The sequence below is a fragment of the Apostichopus japonicus genome, chromosome 6 (genome assembly GCF_037975245.1).
Source record: "Apostichopus japonicus isolate 1M-3 chromosome 6, ASM3797524v1, whole genome shotgun sequence".
Lineage (NCBI taxonomy): Eukaryota > Metazoa > Echinodermata > Holothuroidea > Aspidochirotida > Stichopodidae > Apostichopus > Apostichopus japonicus.
The window spans coordinates 1,799,583-1,820,311 of NC_092566.1; the positions used below are offsets into that span (position 1 = coordinate 1,799,583).

Below are 20,729 nucleotides of genomic sequence, written 5' to 3' on the forward strand. Positions count from 1 at the left end.
ATGTAAATATATGTAAAAAACAGGTCCAGCTAAAGATAACAAGGTATCTTGTTCCATTACTGTCTGCATTTTGTAGCGACAAGCAGAAAACTTCACTTGCAAGCAACGGAAAGTTAACTTTTTCAGAGTGTGGCACGCGGTTTGGGGCAAGTCTTCAATGCCTTTAAGCCACGTTCACATTTGCTCTTCTCCAAGGAGGCTTAAATTAACGAAGAACAATCCCCCAAGCTAACCCTTATCTCCAATACAGCATACCTCGTACGTATCAGACTTCAGGAGTACGGATGGTATTACACTAGTGCTCTGTTTATACACTGAAATTATAGCTACAGCATCAAAGGAGGACTGCAGCTGGTTTTCAACTTTTACCATCCAATGAACTTCTAGAGGAAACTGTAGTAGCTGGCCCTGCTTTACGATCGTCCTCCTTCTGATCGGATTTAAGTTGATAATTTTGGTTTTTCACCACAGAAATAATTGGATATTTGACCTACAAAATAAAAGCATAAATAGTTCAGCTACACTGTATTCTGTATGATGGGGTTCTTGAAATGAAGGGAATTAATCTCATTCTTAGATGGCTCCCGAGGAACAGTAATTCAATTGCTGCCAGTGGTCTGTGATTGACGTCAGCTCTACCCATGGAGCCAGCTTGAAAGTAAACTAAATGAAAAACTCTCTAATTAATCAAATGTTACTTTTGATACCCTGTTGCAACCTACTGATAGCAGCTTGAATAGGTTTGATTGAAATTATGGAGGTCATTAAACAGAATATTAGCGGTGAATTTCCCCAGAAGTATATAGAAGATGTTGAATTAAGTAAAAGACAAGGAAGTAAAGTAGCGCTAGGTGGTATATGTCAGAAATTAATAACAGTTCAAAATTTTTATATTTAAATTTGTACGTGATCAGTTCCAATTTCAATTTTCGTTTGATTTATCTTAAATTGTTTCGATACTGAGAAATTAAATTTGTATTAAGTATAGCCTAAATTAATCAGTTTCAGAAGAATGGAATGGAAAATTATAAACAAATTTGAAAAGATCAGCTAAAGATATTTTCATCTAGAATGAGATTCGATTCTATTTATCAGGTTTCTGCATCTACAGCATGTATATCCTCAGTCATTCCCAAATCTATTGTATGAGTAATGTAACTTTAAATTCCCAAGCTTACATGACATTTGACCACTAAGTCTACCAGTTAAAGGGTGTGAAGACTCGCGCAAAAAGAAACTGTCTAATGCCGGTAATTTGAACTAGTTTCGAATGAGGTGTAACAGAATTCAGTGGCAGGAATTAGGTCACTAACAGATCTAAAGACTAGTCAACCGAATGGCCAATAGTGGCATAGTTCCAATTCACAGGTTCAGAAGGAATTTCTAAATTAAATATCAACCATCTGCTATACATACTAACTACTTTTAAAATACTTTATGTTAGACTTTTTTCCAGTTTCTGCTTTTCTGTTTGTTTTGCCCTTGTAACTTATCAGTGGTTTTCATGGATTGTCATACAGTATATTTGCATTGCTGTGTGCAATCAGGGAGTACAACTCCCTGGTGCAATACAGCACTGTGTAAATAAATTGGACAGGCCTGTGGTTTGTGCCACATCTAGCATAAAATGAGGTCTGAATAATGTGGTTCCTGTACACAGGAGCTAAGGTTGGCTGATAATGTACATGAGAATTAGGCCTTCACAGTAAATTGCAGTTTTCACCCTGACCCAAACAGTAGGGTCACTGCAACAGCCAGGTGTGTATACAGTGTGTGTGATTGTATTCTTTGAGGAAGGAACATCTCTGAATATAGATAATGACCTGATGTCTCAGGAATGCCATCTCAAGAATTTTAAATAGCTGGGTTGTTGTATGGACCCTTGAGATCAAGATTGTAAAGACTCTCATTTAAAAGTAGAAGACCTAACTATTTATTAATAATCAACTGTTAATTCTTGCAATGACTCTGTGTGTAGGTTTGTTAATAGCTCAACGTGGAATAATTGAAATATAAATGTAGTTGGTAAAAGTTTGTAGTCAAATGGCAGACTTTTATACCAAACAAACCTACAGAGTGTTTGCCAAAGGAGCTCAAAATTAAAGAAACTAAGAGACCATCCATAGATTGTTGTGACAAATTAAAGGTGAATGGTTGGTAAAATGTGATTGGTTACTGAAATTGATCCAATTTTCAATAAGTTTGGGTCTGAAAACCTTGTAAACCACTATTAATGTTGTGTAAATGTTGTGTAAATGTTGTTTACTTGAATTATATTCAAAAAGTGGGATTATTTCTAAGTTCTAAACAAACATCGTGTTCTAGACTCTTTTTCATTATTATTTAATGCACTCCTCTCTTAACTGTCTCCATCTGATTTTCTGCATTCCTGTCTACTGTACCTACTGTTTATTTAGTTCTTGTCTTCTGTATCTACTGTTCATCTACATTCCTGTCTACTTACTACATACTGTTTATCTACGTTCCTGTAAACTGTACCTACTGTTAATATATGCTCCTGTCTACTGTTTGTCTTCATTCCTGTCTACTGTACCTAAGTACTGTTTATCTTCATTCCTGTCTACTGTACCTAATGACTGTTCATCTACATTCCTGTCTACTGTACGTACTGTTTGTCTACATTCCTGTCTGCTGTACCTACTGTGAATCTATGCTCAGGACTGTCTACTGTACCTACTGTTTGTTTACATTCCTGTCTACTGTACCTGAGTACTGTTTATCTACATTCCTGTCCACTGTACCTACTGTTTATCTACATTCCTGTCTACTGTACCTCCAGTTTATCTATGCTCTGTCTACTGTACCTACTGTTTACCTACATTCCTGTCTACTGTACCTATGGTTTACCCTCATTCCTGTCTACTGTACCTACTGTTTGTCTACATTCCTGTATGCTGTACCTACTGTTTATCTATGCTCCTATCTACTGTACCTACTGTGAATCTATGCTCAGGACTGTCTACTGTACCTACTGTTTGTCTACTGTACCTGAGTACTGTTTATCTACGTTCCTGTCCACTGTACCTACTGTTTATCTACATTCCTGTCTACTGTACCTCCAGTTTATCTATGCTCTGTCTACTGTACCTTCTGTTTACCTACATTCCTGTCTACTGTACCTACTGTTTGTCTACATTCCTGTCTACTGTACCTACTGTTTGTCTACGTTCCTGTCTGCTGTACCTACAGTTTATTAATGCTCCTGTCTACTGTACCTACTGTTTGTCTACATTCCTGTATACTGTACCTACTGTTTGTCTACGTTCCTGTCTGCTGTATCTACTGTTTGTCTTCGTTCCTGCCTGCTGTACCTTTCACATTCCTGTCTACTGTTTCTACTGTTTATCTATGCCCCTGTCTACTGTACCTACTGTTTGTCTGCTGTACCTACTGTATACATTCCTGTCTACTGTACCTACTGTTTGTCTACATTCCTATCTACTGTACCTACTGTTTGTCTACGTTCCTGTCTGCTGTATCTACTGTTTGTCTTCGTTCCTGCCTGCTGTACCTTTCACATTCCTGTCTACTGTTTCTACTGTTTATCTATGCCTCTGTCTACTGTACCTACTGTTTTTCTGCTGTACCTACTGTTGTACATTCCTGTCTACTGTAACTAAGTACTGTTTATATACATTCCTATCTGCTGTAACTAAGTTCTGTTTATATACATTCCTGTCTACTGTAACTAAGTACTGTTTATCTACATTCCTGTCTACTGTATCTACTGTTTATCTACGTTCATGTCTACTGTACATAATTACTGTGTATCTTATTTCCTGTCCTGTCTATTTTAAGTTACGAGAGCCACGTCAAAATAGGCTCAGACGAGCTGCCTCAAACAATTGGCAGTACTTATGCCATTTGGTCGGTCAATTCTCAACACTGTCTGCATGTACTGTACTGTACAATAGGATGGGCACTAAAGTAACACTTTTCTTAAGATAGCTTTACAATAATCAAAGAATATTATGGTCTTTAATGCATTGTGTAAATATTAAGTGCAGAGAACCTTAGTAAACCTCTTTTCTTTTCACCTACTATTGCACTGTCTATAGAGGCCTTCACCCTCCTATGGAGCCTCTATCCCTTGATCACATCTAACAGAAAGAATCCTTTTTGTACAAAGTATTTTAATAGGTGTCGGTATGCCATGAACAGAAGCTAATCCTCTTTCACAAAGGGAACACAAATTTGATTTTTAGAGTAGTTTGGCATTTAATTCCTTTGAATACCAGCATTGAGTGAGGGGTGGTTCTGGTTTGGTGTGCTTTGTTCTGAGTTTACAATGTGTGGGTTGTTAAACCTATTTACAGTTGCTGGAAGTTTCCAGAAGTACTTTTCTGGAGCGGGTTCTGGTCGTCAAAATTATTTCTGAGACATTTAGTATTGTTAGAATAGACGATTAAATGTCTCAGTCTGTGAAACTAATTGAAGAGTGCATGGCTGGCAAAACCTATGTTGCAATTTGAGCATGTGGTGACCAATTATCTTACTTTCTAGCATATTTTGGGGGCATTATATTACTGATGACCTGTAAATTAGAACTGTCATTTTGTCCTCCAAGAATATACAGTACTGTCAGCATGATCACATGGTCACAGAACAGGTGTTCTGTGGAAATTAAAGTTTGCATTTTTTCAATCCCAGACTCTGAAATTGTGGTGACTTTTCTCCAAAAAGTACCCATGCAGCTATTATAGTCTATATTGATACATTAATTCATGATAGAAATACTAGACATGCATGATTGAGGAGCACATGATACATAAAGACAAGGAGCAAAATGACCAATAACTCTTGTCTTTCTTTGGCTACTGTAAGTGGCCAAATGGTATCCCAGATACGGCACACATAACAGTACCTTGGTTTAAGAACTTGCATTGGTACAAGTCCATGTTATTCCTTCAGTAAAACAATTTCAACTGAAATATTAAGCACAAAGATCACTCCCTTTTTCTGTTGTCATCAAAACAAATTCCTTGCTTGCTTTTAATCAGAAATAAATGAAACTTGGGGCATTTAATGAGATTTGTTCTCTGTTGGTTCATATATAGCCTTTCTCCCAAGCTTTATCATTGAACCAATGTACATTTATAATCTTCCGTTCACCTTAGCTACACCGCATCTGCACGTCAGTTGTTCTGGTCAACCATACCCCTCCCCCATGCCCCCACCCGCATTCCAGCCTTCCTCTCACCATCCTGCAGATATGGCTCCATCACAACACCTTCCCTCATTTCAATAACAGGGAGGATAGTTTGAAATATTTCATCATCTTGGTTTCTGGCACAAATCCCTAGTTACCAATAATTCATGTAGATATAGACCTAATTAAATAGATGGGTTGGTGGATGCTCACCCTATGAACTCTTGTGTTGATGATGCTAAGCATTCCCAAGGCATCCCCTTTCACTCTTACTTTAAAGGTTTCAATTGACAGATCCCTTGTCTTGATAACAGTTTGTTGAATACTCCCTGGAGGCTAACTGTCACATTAGCCACATTAATAATTAATATTCAACACAATGCTGGTCATATCTTATGTAAGTTTTGTGGTTTTACCTGGTTTCCTCAGCCTGCAAGACATTGTACAAATTGCATAATTTGTAGGGTGGGGTGGGGTGGGGGTGGGGTGTAGGGGCAGGAGTTGGTGGGGTGATTCCTACCTCCTTTATAAAGAAGCTTAAAACTCACCCTTATGCCACAAGCTTTTGTGTCTTGAGTGCCCCATTCTAGGTGGATGCGTGCTCATTATAAATCTTTGTTATTATTATTATTATAACATTGCGACTGGTGGAAACTGGGTCCCTGGAGCCCATGTGTGATCACTTGCATTTCAAACGAAGTAAACCTTAGTAAATTAACCAGTTGGTATTTCAAGTCTAAGTTGTCATCAAACTTGATAATTTTGTAATTTTGAAAAAGAGAACAAAACCAGCTTTTCCTGAAACTATTGTGTTTATGCATTCACTGCTTTATAGAACTGTCTCTTGGATTAACACCAGCGGTAGGTAAGATGGCTGCCCGCATGCTGCATCTGTTAAATAATATCTGCCAACTTCAAATCAGTGATTTGTTTTGGTTTTTCCATAGACATCATATCCTGAGATTCCAGGAAAGATGCTGATGTTTGGGAGAAGAAGCAGGATGGTTTAAGCTATGAGGAACTGCCTCAACTCAAGAGGTGAGACTTCATGTTTGGCCTCAAGTGCCTTTCATTTACCCTACTTTTCAAAATGTGACATGCACTAGCCAAATTTTTGCACAGCAGGGCTCTTGGAGCTGCGGGCCAATCAGTGGCAGGTTTCTACCCGGGACATTTGACCATTTGGTATGCTCAGTATGTGAGCAATTCTTAGTTAAATGAGGGAGGTAGGACAGATGATGCTAGCCTCTCAGAGCGGTCAATGGGAGCAGCAGTGAAACCTGCCACTGACAGGGAGACTTACATTGTTTATTTTTCCTGTGTGTAGAAGAACTTTAAAGAAGACACCAACAAAAAAAAAACATAAAAAAAAATAATACACCAAAGTTTCCTGATATGAGAGGAGCTTGGATATAATATAGCTTTGTGGATCACATAGTGTGTGTATTTGTCATACAAAGTCTGTCGATGTGTTGGGCTGTTTTATCATTCTGCAACCAGAAGAAACCTGACAAGAGCAAGTAAATTGATTTTATGCTTTCTTATCGATGAATACACAACGTTGGTAGTACCAACGGTGATAACAAGACCACATGTTTTATTTACCTTTCTTCTTGGGATTGGCATTGGTGCTACAGAGATTATTTCAACCGATTGGCAGTTTGGTGTGTTTGTCTACTAGAAATTATGTCTTTTTCACATGTGGAAAAGTCTTTAAATGTCTAGTTAATCAAGAAAGTCTTCATCAGTTTTTGTAATATAGAGTCTAACTAGTTTTATATTGTCAATTGCATTTCTTTCTCATATAATTAAAATTGATAAAATGGATGTGAAAATTTTTAATTTTTTTTTAAAACTAAGACACAGATGTTTTGTTTCCTTATTGATTGTATTTCTTTTTAAAGTCCTTCTTATCCTAAGTATGGAGATATTTAATTTTCAGTCTCAACATTTTATATACAGTAAAAACACTGTGGGTGATATGCATACACTGTCTGTAATTTGTTTTCTTAACATTTTTAAGGTGAAATAATCTTGAACTTTTTTCAGCAGGTTCTTGTAGTCTAACTTTGGGTGGCATGATTGTCATTCTCTCTACTGCTCATGTGGCTCTATCATTCTTAAATTTCTTCTTTGAAGTCGAACGGAACATTCTTTCTGTTTTCTTTCATTTCGTCACCCCTAGTACCCTGGGAAATATTCAGACACCGACAACAGAAGCAGCAACATCCCTCGCAGCTCATGATCAGAGGAAAGCTACCATGATATCATCTTCAGAGGAATCTGTATTAATAGATCAACAGACGATCGTGGACCCAACAGACTAAGTTTTCTACCAGATTCTCATCTCCCTTGGTATTTCACGCTCTCTCAGGCAGCAGCTGCTCCCATCTCAACCAACTCTATCGGAGACAGAGCTATAGACATCTTCTGACTTAACTCCACCAGTCAGTTGTTAACAAATAGAAAGGATCACTCCCAAGTAATAGCAACAATAACTTCTGTACCTGATCTTTCTCGCTGAAATTTTTACCATCTGCGATTTAAAGCAACTTCGGTCGCCTATGATATTGTGAGACTTGTAAGTTTGTTTTGAATATTTGTGATATTCTTGAGGAGGCTCTGATATCGAAGGTCTAGATTGTCCTGGAACTACCAAGCTAGGAGTTGACATTAGCTAATCTAAAGTGGAATGCATATAGTCATATTGTCTGCTTCCAAGGAAGAAGACTGTCTATCACTTGGACCTCTTTTTTTTTTGTGAGGAAAATTGGTGGAAAGTATAGCTCAGCTAAACTTATAGAAAGCAGCCATTGATCAGTCAATCCCCATCTATTTTTAGCCGTACGTAGATCTTGGAAAAGTTGGTATCTGGATTCTCCTGTTGTTGTCCTCAGTCAGCAGCAGGGTTCTGCTCAAGATTGTCTTTTCATCTTTGCAACTAACTGGTAATGAGGTTTTCTCTTCTGCCAACTATAATCTTTCCAAAGTAGTGGGGGTGGTCTAACAGAGCGTTATTCTGGCATTATTCTCGGATTGGTAAGGACTACTCGACTGGAATGAAACTTGCCAATGTGATGACTCCTGAAAAGTCCAATCTGGCTTGAAATTTTTAGCGTAAACTTTGGAAAAAATTCTCCATACAGTATTTCTGCTATTTCATTCTGCGATGTCCAATCTGTGATGTTTTACCTACCTTGTTACTGGTAAGATTCTTCTTCAGTTTTTTTGATAATACTAAGAAAATTGTAATTATGATATAAAACAGGAAAGGGAGGGGGAGAGAGACAAAGATGGAGATAGAGGGTCCGGGGGGGGGGGGTAGAACTAGGTTGTTTGTATAAGTTCTTTTATCAAGTATGTTGTTGATTACACCATTACAGAATGGCTATCTAATGTATACCATTGTTTTCATATTCAGACAGTCATATTCAGTTGGTTTTGTTTGTGTTGTCAGGGACATGAAGGCTGGCACAAATTTAATATCCTTTATTTATAGGGTTGTCCATATATAATTTCATACATTTCAGCCTACACCTTCCTATTACTGTATTTTGTGGGATTTCTGGTTATAGGTTTGCTCTCATTAGTGATGCTCTTCAATATTTGAATGCTGAAAGGTATGCTGTATTGGCCCCCAAAATGCTAGATATTCAAATATGGTCACCTTTGGTCAAAACTTTGTTTCTATTACAACCTTCGAGGAAACTGCCTTCACTGGGACATTCAGTCTTCTTGTGTGATCCTGCAATGTCTGAGAACAATTTGGAGAGTAAAGACTCCACGAAACTACTTTTTGAAAACTTCTAGCAATTATAGCGTGCTATAATTTGGGGCCTATACTGACAACCATTAAAGTTTGGACAGTTTCTGAACGCATTCAGTAGAAATCTAGTTTGGTGAATCCTTTATTTACTGTACTGTAACTCTAATAGAAAACTAGAAAAGTACTGTACAACATTGACACCTATCTGCATCATATTTCCTAATTTTGACCACACTCCGTTTCTTGTTTTCAAGACCTCATTAATGAAGGCTAGTCCGATGGCTTACATTCTTTCTTTGTTAGTTCTTTAAAAAGAGCATTTTAGTGAGGGTGGGGGGAAGGAATGGGTCTATTCATGTAAGAATATTACATGACTTTGTCAGAATGGCTGTAATGTGGAATTTGTTTTGAGATGAAGAAACTTAGTTTGACAATGCTTGAAAAAATAAAAAGTTGTGAAAGAGTAAATAATAAGACATATCTGCTGTTATCCTCAAAATAGCATTTTTTGTCAAAATGGTTTACAAAGTGTACAGTACAGTTTGATCTTCAGATGTTTACTATATATTGTACTTTAATATTTTCGATGTCCATTCTTTGCTTCCATACACAACTACGGAAATATATATCAATCTATATTTTACTGTAGAAATCAAAACTTTGTGACCATTGTGTGCTACCTGAAATGAGGGCAATAACCTAAGCTGACCTCCCTGAATTCTTCCTTGTTTGTCAGTGTCTGTAGAATGTCAGGATCGAATTCTCTTATTTGTCCTCTGTGCCTCTGGCCAGTGGTGAAGTCTATAAAGTTGCTAAACCAGATAGGAAAAGCAATTTGCTATTCAGGAACAAGGACTCATATATATGAACATTTCGAGCCTCCTGCAACTGTACTTTCTGAGAATATTGTGAGTAATATTGCATTAATATATCATGTTGCAACATACAGTATGGAAGGACCTTACCCAGGCTGTCTGTAGATCTGTAAAACCCCCACAGAGCTTCTTGCAAGAAAGTAACTTTGCTCTGTGTATGACAACGGATGTGATGTCATAGTGTCAACATAACCTACTTGCCCTGCTATGTAGCAAAGTATGGGACAGAGCAACTTGCTGCCCAGTCCAAGTGGTCCTGTATCAGATCTTTTGTGAATACTATACGCCTTTTAGGCACATGTCTATCCCATTCAGTCAGCAGCAACTTAGAGTAACCATAGCAACGGGAGAGTTTAGTGGTAACAGCCACGGCCAGTTAGGCACTATTGTGCATCTACAGTGGAGTAGGTGTATATAGTTTATACACGGCCAGCCAACCCCTTAAAGCATGACGAGGTCACTGTCTCACTTACAAGTGTTTTTCTGTCGTATGATACTGGCTATCTGGTGGAAGGTACACCATGTTATGTGACAGGCACCTAAGCACTTTATGCTATGATTGTTCAGCTTCCGGGCAATTGATCCAGATTAATTCAAATCATTTTGCAATGTTATGCTGCTTGGTTTATTGTTATGTGGGGCAGATTGATATTGCTGTCACTAATCTTTCTTGTAGATGGCATGCAAGGGATTAAAGGCAATGAAGACTCGCCCCAAACCGTGTGCCGCGCTCTGAAAAAGTTAACTTTCCGTACTAGTAAATGACGTTTTCTTCTTGTTGCTACAAAAAGCAGACAGTAATGAAACGTAATACCTTGTTATCTTTTATCTAGACCTGAGATGTCCACGCTGCTATGTACACTGTGTTGTGGGTATTGACCGTAGCTGTACATGTATTGCATTGACTGTACACTAGTGTCTAATTAACGACGGTAGCAAGCTGTGTGTGTATTTTCTGGGATCGATGGTGGTGTCTAACACTTCTGTTACACCTCATTCGAAACTAGGTCAGATTACCGGCATGAGACGTTCTTTGTGCGTGAGTTTTCACACCCTTTAAATGATCTAACAACAATATCTGATTTTACTATCACCATTTCCAATTGAACCTTATTGTATTTAACCTTTGATTAAACTATAGACTTGTACATAGAATTCTTCTATTTGAACATTTGAGACCATTCTATTTAACTTCCAATATATTTGGATTGCCCCTTGTTGCTGCTCAATGCATATAAGGTGATAGAGGAAGTACAGTATAGAACACTTCACAAACCACCCAATAGGAAATAGCTACTTGGAAATCGATTGGTAAACTATGGGTTTAACAAATATACTATATGTCAAAATACAAGAATGTACTAAACTTCACTCTGAAATAAAACAAATAGCAACTAACCAACTTGGATTTTAGTCTGGTAAGTTTAATCTACCATTTGACATATGGGTGTTATACCGTACAGACGTACGTCGTCGACATTTTTGACCTACAAATGGTTGATTATTATTGACATATCCTTGTAGCTATTTGGACAGGAAATGTCATTGCTCTCAATGTATAACCTACATCATTAACACTTTTCTTCTGTCGGTGGTAAGTTGGTATTAGACTTTATACAGCCCCTGTAATGCAGATCACTGCTTGAATAGCTAGGTATTATTTGTCATGTTTTTGCAAGCCTGAATGATCTTACTCCATGCTGTTTCTAAGGTGTGAGCTTTCAAGCTTCTTATCCTGTTTGCATATTCATGTCATGTATATATGTAGGTCGCTGTTTCGAAAGATCATAATAACATGAACATTTAAGATCTTGAGGGTAAAATACTACAGATAATCAATTGTTTGTTTGTTTTTAATTGGTTAAGTGATGTTGGTATTCTCAAATTATAAGTCATTGCAAATAACAGTAACTTTATAATGAACTACTGTAGAAATTTTGTAACCTATGGGAAGGTTATATGGTATTGAAGGGGGTGGGGGAGGGATCCTTGGTGTGGGACATTTCTTTGATTAGGAAGTACTAGGTGGTTCTGTTAGGCAACGTTTCTGTACAGCTATTATCAGCTAGTATATGGTTGGGATCCCAAGCCAATTCCAGGCAATAAAAATAAAAGTACTGTTCTCAAGAAATTACAGCACGCTGAGTTTAAGAAATGATAACAGGCTGAGTTTATTGATATTAAAACCTGTTTGATCAATTATAGCACTTGGTCGATAACTAACGGTACTTAACTTGTTATTCTGATTGATATACACTTGTTCCCCTCTGAAAGCAGTTCCTGTTTTCTTGGAAGCATATTTGTCCCATTATGTGAATTGCTGTGGACATGGCTAAAATTATGACTGGTAATTATCCTGCCCTTTGTTCCAGTATTTTCATAAATCATTGTAAAAGAAACAAACTGGCCAAAAAGTTGTTAGTGGAAGGTCACCTCATACCAGAATTGTTCACAAGCGTGGGATGTCAGAAAGCAGTGTGGGCTCCAGAAGTAGGTTATGTATGGCAATGTAACACTGATCATGATGCATTCAAACTTTGTCTGATTTAATATAACTTGATAAATAACAAACTCAGTCTTCCCAGTTCAACTAGATGTACTTGTCCTAGGTTGACATATTTTATTCTAATGAATTGAAGGCCCAAATTGGCAAATCATCTATTAGTTTCGTAAATGATCTTATAGTGTGCCGATGAATCGTGTCCTGATGAAAAAAATAGAAGAAGGATAAAATTGTGACCTTGAGAGTCGAAAATATTTGATCTAAACCATTTTTACGGAAGAAATGCACCAAAATAGAAATACTATATATCTTTACTAAAGTGATCCTAGATTAACCTCTTTTTGCCAGGAATCTGGGAGGAAAGAGGTGGGAGCATTAATGTAAACTATTTCCTATTTATTCATGAGGTAAGTAGTGATTATCATTCTCAAGGGATTAGCATTCTCAAGGGATTGTAATAACATTTATACAGGAACCATAAACAGTAGCACCATGTGTATTTCCCTAAAAAAAAATTTGTCGATAAAAAACGGTAAATAGTAAACTCAACGTACTGTAGATGTTTTAATCACAGCAGACGGTACTGGCAAAGGACCATACAGTAGTATGAAGCAGAGTGAATGCAAGTTTAAGCTCTTGTCCTTGTAGCAGTGTTATACCTCTGTTTTACCAGTAGCAGCTCCCTGGTTTTACTGGTAGAATGGAATGCTGCACACCATAAAGAAGGCTAAAAGATTGACTAGGACGGAACTGCTCCATGGTTTCATTATCAACTTTCCAACAAACATCAGCGGGTAACTACCAGGTTTTGGGTGCCATCTTGTTCTAATTTTCACTTTTGTAGCCTTCAGGGACTTACATACCAATACACTGGAGTATTGTAATCCTTTCTAATCTGCAACCAGAATGTTTAAAGGGTGTTAAGATTCTATTTTTAAAAGAAGATTTACTGAAGCTGTGGTGGTGAAATCTAAACTTGTTGTCTGTGGGAGATGGTATTTGTGGTTTAGGGCATGTATGACCTGGTTGGGGACTTAAGGAAACTGATTTGGAAAAGCAACAAGAGTGAATACAAAAAGTGTGCCTGTGTGGAGTTAAAAGCAATTCACAAATATGACCCTGTTAATTTATGGTAAAATAACAATTTGTCATTTGCTACAGGGCATATATTTGACTGCATAGCTCAATGTGTCTTCTTTTAGGTCACTTGTTTCATCAATTTTATTAAAGGAAAACCGTTGTAAATCAATTTAGGAATAGTTCGTAGGGGGGGGGGGGGGCAAAAACCCGCCTTCAAATGATTTGTATCATAAATTTTAAAGGCAAGGTTGAGTTATTGCATTTACATTCACTTACTGTAGTATAGTACTTGTGTGATACTGTGTTTTGCAGTAAAGTAAGAAAAAAGAAGAAGAAAGCAAAAAAAAAGAAGACATTTGTATCTTAGCCAGCATCGGCTCATACTGTTCCCCAATTCAACTAGCAAGTTGCTCAGAAAATCCTTCTTCATTTGATTCCTACCTAGATGCATATTAAAGAGACAAGTTAAGAGTGATGTGTTTTGCTATGAAATTTAAGAGTGTTGCTGAAGTACACAAAACATTTCAAACCTGTTGATCTGTCTTCGTCTGTCTATTTTGGTCATTGCTGGGCGGTATCATATCACAATCATTTCACAAGTTTGCCAGTTCCCCTCCCTTCACCCCTCTTCATCTCTCTGTTCCCTCATTCCTTGTTCCTTCCCTCTTCCTATCTTCCTTCTATTCTCCCTTCCCATTCCCCTCCCCATCCTCCTCCCCATCCTCCTCCCCATCCCCCCTGCCCCTGTCTCCCCATTTCTATCCATTCACAAATTCTTTAAATTTGAATGGGAATGCTATGTATTTCACATTCCCTTAGGGTTATGACAATTATATGTTTTCCTTTAAGTCCTAGATAAACTTGATTTACTGTTGCATTTCTAGTGGTACCCATGGAATCACTCTTTCTATATATTTTGTATGTTGTATGCACACCAACCCTTGAACACTGTACAATCATACAGTCAGTCCCTACAGGTCTCTGCAATGCAGTTTGCTGTACATACAGCTAGCTCCCTGCTCAGTGTAAAAGCACAATCTGAAAAGAATCCCATAAAACCCTGTGTGAGTGGTACTTACAAAGTTATAGATATTACCATAGCAACAAGGTAATTTTCTCTCTTGGTAGTTTTAAAGAGGTCTGAGCTGCATAGGACCAATAAAAGCCTGAGCAACATATCCCCAGGGGCTGATGTTGTCAGCCCTAAAAATGTCTGGTATGGGAAAGATGACCTATAGTGACCTGACAAACAAATTGAAGAGCCAAGTGTCAACTTACCACTAAAGATGTTGAGAAGAAGTCAAACTATTACAAAAAGGAAATAAAATAGATCATGATCAGCAGCTTTAAGAAATTTTGGTTCTGTTATTCCTGAATTTTTTAGTGATAATATAATCATAAAGTAAATAAATGAAGAGTCTTAACTTGGGAAACTGAAGAACATCAAGTATGAATGCAGATCTTTATACCTATAGAACCGCCATAATTGTTATTATTATTTTTGAGGGGGGGGGGGGGGAAGAATATAATGTGCTTTGCTTTTTAATAAAATGCATGGTACCAACACCTGGTTTTGTCAAGTATTGAAAGCTTGAGGTATGGCTGGCCCAGAAGATAAATAAAGTAGTTAGCATGTAAAGGAAGTACAATGTGTTGTGAATTTTGACTCCTGTCCTAGCCCAAGTGACTGTATGCAAACTAAAAGCACTTTTTAAAGGCATTTTATTATATTTTGTTCTCTTTTTGCACACCAAATGTTATGTGATGGATAAGTAGGGGAAAGGAGGGAAGGGGGTGGGGAATGATGGGGTGTTGGGGCTTTAGGGTGGGATAACTACCTCTCTCCTCATAACTGGCCATAAGAACAGTGTTGTACTTTAAATATGTGTTATTCTGAGCAAGGAATCAAGTAATGTTATCCTTCATTACACTTCATTACACTTCCTTTTCTCCACCCCCTCCCCAAGGTCATAGAAATTTTCTCCCCTCCTGAAACGAAAGAAAATGGTGGAATATGTTGATAGTAATTTGCTTGGTAATTTACAAGTCACAGTTAATTAAATGTTTGCTATTTTATTCCTGACGATTCTAGGGTAGAATATGGCCTTCTTCATCACCACTCTAGTTAAGCCTCCTCCTGAGAATGTAAATCTTTTTGAAGTGAAGTCTGTTCATGTGTGTCGGCAAATGTGACAGCCTTTTGTGTTCCCGCAAAATGCAACTGTGTAATTCTCCTCTTCTTAGGACTAGAAAGACCCTTGCTGAATCGCATTATCTCCCAACATTCTCATTCATGACAAATGAATCCTCTTTGTGCCTGTGAAGTCCTAATCAGAGGAGGTATAAGCCGTCTGAAATTTGTTTGATTTTAAGTCCGTGTGAGGTAAGCTGAACACCGTGAATCTCTATCTCGATCGTTTTCTTAAATGGATTTAAGAAAAATTTGAAGGCCATCCTCTCAATCCTCTTTTCAGCAAAGCCATTTTAACCCGGTTATCTCTTAAGCAGGGCCTCATAATTTGCCAATGTTCAACCACTTTTTGAAAAGTATTTTAGCAGAGGAGCTTTATCTCTCACAAACTTTTTTCCTTTTTGAGCAGTAGACTATAACATTTGCTGGATGCACATGTGACTGTATATGCAGATAACTAAGCAGAGTCAGGAACAAACTTTAAGATCCTGCATATGTTATCATACAGCTATTTAGCTGGAAGAATCGGTAATCACATCCACTTTAAAGGAGTACTTCAAGTTTCATGTCCCCCCCCCCCCCCATGTTTTGGCAGTTTATACAGTATGTGTTATATCTTTCTGAAAGTTGTAGTGGAACCTTGAATGACCTAGCTACCACAGCAAGAGGTAATACCAGTAATTGGTTGCCATTTATTCATATTCATATTTACATATTAAAAAGTACAAGGAATGTCTGAAGTCTTACGGTAGTTTCTCGCATCATTGTCAGCTGGAGAGGGAGGTTGCTTGGAATATGTTTGATAATTTACTTTCTCGTCTGTCTACCGTGATTTAAATCAACACGCCAAGGGTGAGGAAAATCAACACTTTGTATGTGTGTTTGTGTTTCTGGGAAATTCAATGGTATGTACCTACTAATTTTTTTTATTAGTCCCGGTATGTGACATGCCGATGAACTCTCCTTTATGGTGGCATATATATCGCAGTAAGTTTCTTTCCATCAAATTCCATGTGCTTCAGCAGTCTCAGTAGAAGTTAACCTTTCAGATAACTCATTAATCTAACATGTTTGTGACTATATGGTATTAGTTACAGGTGATTTACTTGCAATTTCCCCATAGGAGACGGAGGGTAGAGCTGAACCCGGAAAAAATAAAGATAACTTTTGTATTTCGCCATGCACTTTAAAGTAAATATTGTTTACAGAAATGAAAAGAAGTGGTATTCAGTGCAGAGTGTGCACTAAGGGTAAATGTGGTTGGTTACTTGTGTTTCTGGGAAATTCAACAGTATGTACCCCCTAATTGTTTTTTTATTAGTTCTGGTATGTGACATGCAGATGAACTCTCCTTTATGGTGGCAAGTAAGTTTCTTTCCATCAAATTCCCTGTGCTTCAGCAGCCTCAGTAGAAGTTAACCTTTCAGATAACTCATTAATAAATGTATTTAGTAAATGTAAATGTAGCCAAATTTTTCTTGTAGAGCTTATTCATGGACAGGTCCCACCTGCTTTCGACAATTTCCTTGTTCACAACCATGCCAGTCACAATTATAACACAGGACACATACAAATTTTACACCCTAATCGCATTCACACCAATGTAGGAAAATATAGCCTTCGTCATCGTACAAGCATCACATGGAATTCTTTGCTGCTTAATATCAGATCACAACCTTCCCGAATTTCGTTTAAATACAAATTAAAGAGATTTTACTTCAACTTATACTGAGATTGAGGTTCCTCTTTCTTTCTCATCTTCTTCTTCTTCCTTAGCCTTCTCTTTTTCTTAGTTCTTTTCTTAAATCTTTTTTGTAAGTTATTTGTGTACTCTATGTACAGGGAATGTATCACTAGATAAGCCCATGAGGGTTTAATGATACACTTACTTTCACATTCCATAACTCTCTGTATTCGCTACATACGTTGCATATATATGTTGTGGGGGGGGGGGGTGGGGTGGGGGAAAGAAAAAAAGAAGAAAAAGAAAAAAAAATGGATAAAAAAAAGAAAAAAAAGAAGGAATAAACGAAACTTGCTGTAAGCAGGCAAGTATTAAACCTAAATTTAAAATCCGTACGTGTGTCTGTGCGTGTGTGCATGTATGCGTGTGTGTGCATGTATGCGTGTGTATGTGACAAACCTAGCTTGTCAAAACAGCATATACAGATAGCATGCTTGACATGTTATTCAGTTAAATTACTGTTATAGTACAAGAATATTAACTGACATTTTAAGTGGGCAGACAGGTCGTTTTAATGATGCAGAGGTCAAGATGTGAAAAGCTTGATAAAATATTTGTAATTTGGGAACAAGGTTTATGGTATACATTACTGCAGCTTGTTGTTCTTATGGTGTTTAAAATGTCTATATGCTGTTTGGTGGAGGTCAAAGATCACTTGAGGTCAACTTAAACAAAGTTCAAACTAACTCTAGGTAGGTAGTAGAAAATACACATAGCTCAATAATGATATTGATAAATCTATTATAAAATTTACATGAGTCTCTCCTGCAATGATGACAACAACATAAATTTATTGGGGTCAAACGTTATCAGAGGTCAAACGGAGATAACAAATTTAAAGTATTAACTAAGAAACTCAACTTGGACTTGATTGTTTTTAAAAATGTTGTTTTTACAAAACGAAAAGGCTCCAATGTTGGTTGCTAGTCTAAGATGTGATCCGGCCAAACTAGAAAACAAATTGTATATCAATTTTTCAGGCAAAGGGGGGCTGTGGGAGTGGGCATTTTTGGTGAATTCTTCCAGTTTTATGGAGAGGCACATGTCCAGCAACTGTCAATGCTGTCCAAGTTATTGGACTGCTGGTGTCTGATTTCCGTTTTGCTTGGCTAAGAAGGGCCGTCGCCCTGTGTGGTCAGAAATATATAGCCCTGCTAAAGAAGATGTTATCAGCTGATGGATGCAGGCAGGAAGTGTCCACAAGAACAATCTTCGCATGGATTGTGAGTGATTGCTGGATTCAATGCTGGAACAAAGTTGAACTTTTTGTGGGTAAAACTACTGTCTGACTCACGGCTATATGTTTCCGTATAACAACATTCTCGAAGGTCAGAAACTGGAGTGTTCCGGGATAGTTTTGCTAATCTATTTGGTTACATCCTGATCATTTTAGGGGAAAAACAAGAGAAGAGATGCAATTAAAAATATTCATGTGTGAAAAATTAAACACCATAATGTATTTGTTGATATTTAATATATATTTGTTGAAAGATTTACCAAGGATACTGTTATCAGTCACCTCAATTAGGCAGTACAGTACGGTACAGTAGCTCTGTATTAAAGTAATATGATATGATTGTATACATGCATAATTTTAGTCTTGATATCGTCATTTTCCAAAAAACAAAACAAAAGTAACTAAATAATGAGCTGGTAATGTTTCTATATGTAGCTGTCCAACTTTTGAGTTTTTATGATATTCACCTTGAAAATATCCAAAATCTCTGGAGTGCTCCTTTAAGGCCAGGAGTCCCTATATCCCTAACCCTGACCAGTGTTCAGTGGGATTCAAACCTTATTTTCTCTGGTGGCACCATGCATGTCAGCATGAATATCAGTGCGATGAAAATGATGAGGGGCCATGTCCTCTGCACCTCCTGCCCTTGTTGTCTGGGTCCCTGCACACCGGGACTGAAGACTCGCGCACAAAGAAACGTCTGCATGCCGGTAATCTGACCTAGTTTCGAACGAGGTGTAACAGAAGTGTTAGACACCACCATCGATCCCAGAAAATACACACACAGAAAGTTAACTTTTTCAGAGGGCGGCACCCAGTTTGGGGCGAATCTTCAATGCCTTTAAAATAATTCACGCATTGAGAATTATTTTACTATTGTTCATACAGTAAGTATCTAGTATGAAATACTTTCAGCTGTCTGAGAATAATTTGGATGGTCCAAATCTCGATGGTTCGAAGTATACTATGAACAACTGATTTGAACAACTGCTTGGAATCAGTTTTAGCATCTCATCACTTTTGGACCAAACAATTGTCTTGGAAATTGTGTTATGTATTTCATTTAAATGACAAAATAATTAATAACATGCTTTATTGTATAGTTTCATGTCTGTGAACTTGTGAAGTATATCACTGTAGTATTTATGACAATAATATTCATTCTTCTGACAATGACAGTTCATTATGTGTGGAGCTTGTAACACAACCTCTTTTGGTACAAATTTGGCAAAAGGAAAATAGTATGAATCATAATTTGTCTTTTCTCCGAATAGTAAATTGTAAACTTGACATTGGTTTGATAGAGAGCCTCTATATAGCAGGGACAGTTCAAGATGGGGACAGATTGCGGCAAGTGCATGCTTAGAGAGCTCAGAATTCTTGGATTGGAATTTACTTTGCTTGTCCCATTGCGGTCAAAAGAAAACTTCATCAGGATCCTCTCTACGTCTATTAAATTTCCATCAACGGTTAAACTCGTCGTGGGTGGCATTTAAGGACTAGCCTTCAAAGAATATTTTATTTAAACAAAAGCATACCATTTTTGCGTTCCTCTTGTATACATGTAACCATGCAGCTGGTAACTGTAAGTACAGTACATACTGAATTTCTAGTCCATTCCTTCATCACATATCGTAAAAGTCTGGGTGCGCTATTTACAGTATCCTGTATTCTTTGCAACTATCTGTTTCCAATTAAAATAAGATATAAACGTTTCAGAGAAGGGGGCGGGGAAGGGGGAAGGGACGATACAATTGTTGGAAATTGTAGGTACATCTGGGATCAGGTACTCTTTTGAATAGGCGGGGGGGGAGGGGGAGGGCACGGGGAGGAAGCTTTGAAGAGGAGGCCTACATTGTGTAAGAGGATACCTCAAGCCATTGTTTTAGATATTAATTTTTACTATTTTGCAGTTCAATTTTTTCAGAGGATGATTTTAAGGAAAGGCAGTGCCAAATTCTGAAGGAAAAACCTATGTTTGGATGGATGACAAAGAGACTAATAATATTATAAATTATTCCACAATATATGAACATCACTAAAGGTGTTATAACAACTGTGTGCAAGTGTATAATTTGAAGTTTTTATTTGTTTCGGGCAGAAATTTGTTGTTTTTGATGATCCCATTTTGACAGTTTACTTTAAAATCTGAGTAACCTACTG

The 20,729-nt window shown here is 37.5% G+C and overlaps 1 protein-coding gene across 9 annotated transcripts in view; it reads left to right on the top strand.

The window, feature by feature from the left end:
- The window catches only part of LOC139968622 (uncharacterized), a 71,951-nt gene that overhangs the window by 1,993 nt on the left and 49,229 nt on the right, over window positions 1-20,729 (top strand). For 8 of the 9 annotated variants that reach the window (XM_071972803.1, XM_071972809.1, XM_071972800.1 and 5 more), the window contains exons 2-3: window positions 6,118-6,208; window positions 7,356-8,376. The gene's annotated coding sequence lies outside the window, so the exon portion shown is untranslated. Of the gene's footprint in view, window positions 1-6,117; window positions 6,209-6,403; window positions 6,691-7,355; window positions 8,377-20,729 lie in introns of those variants that run through there. The other variant, XM_071972802.1, reaches the window with a different exon arrangement.